Source organism: Wasmannia auropunctata, unplaced genomic scaffold, assembly GCF_000956235.1.
Source record: "Wasmannia auropunctata unplaced genomic scaffold, wasmannia.A_1.0 LD327699.1, whole genome shotgun sequence".
Lineage (NCBI taxonomy): Eukaryota > Metazoa > Arthropoda > Insecta > Hymenoptera > Formicidae > Wasmannia > Wasmannia auropunctata.
The window spans coordinates 1-596 of NW_012035191.1; the positions used below are offsets into that span (position 1 = coordinate 1).

Sequence of the window (596 nt, forward strand, 5' to 3'; positions counted from 1 at the left end):
TTTTAAAACGGAACTGGATAAACAAGTATCTCAATGACATTCCTTCTGTGGTTGTTGTGTTCTATGATTTAGACTGGAATGATCCTTTGTGAAATGAGAAAAAGATGGAATGTGCGTCTAGAGTGCAATCTTTAAGGTAACATTTTATGATCTGTTTAGAATATACTTTAATGTTATATTGTATTGTCAATGCATTAAACTAAGCGATATGATATCCTTTTTAGAGCTGCTCTCGATGGAAGAAGTACAAAAATAGCTGTAGTGTTGATACAACATGCCGTTCAACTGCTTCCTGGTGCCAAAGACGTAGTCGCGACTGAGCGCGCAACAGCGGAGCTTGTGATTTAACAGCAAAGCTTTTGTACATCTGCCACATGCTGATCACTTACTGGGATATATATCGAGGTTTTTAATTTTATAATATATATTTTATCCTCTATTTTTTTCATTTTTGAAAGGAAATAATATAGCTTATTTATTATAGGCTAGAGACGACGTTCTACGATTTGGCACAAAACCTTTATCATCACGAATATCAAAATGTTAAAAGTCATCGCGATCAGTTCAGAATGTTCATCAATACTTATTTGTTCGAC

The 596-nt window shown here is 34.4% G+C and overlaps 1 long non-coding RNA gene across 1 annotated transcript; it reads left to right on the top strand.

The window, feature by feature from the left end:
• The first annotated feature begins 10 nt into the window (after positions 1–10).
• Positions 11–590, top strand: LOC105460142. Its single transcript, XR_975782.1, has 3 exons — positions 11–136; positions 225–405; positions 485–590. It is a non-coding gene; the product is annotated as an uncharacterized LOC105460142 (long non-coding RNA).
• The last annotated feature ends 6 nt before the right edge of the window (positions 591–596 follow it).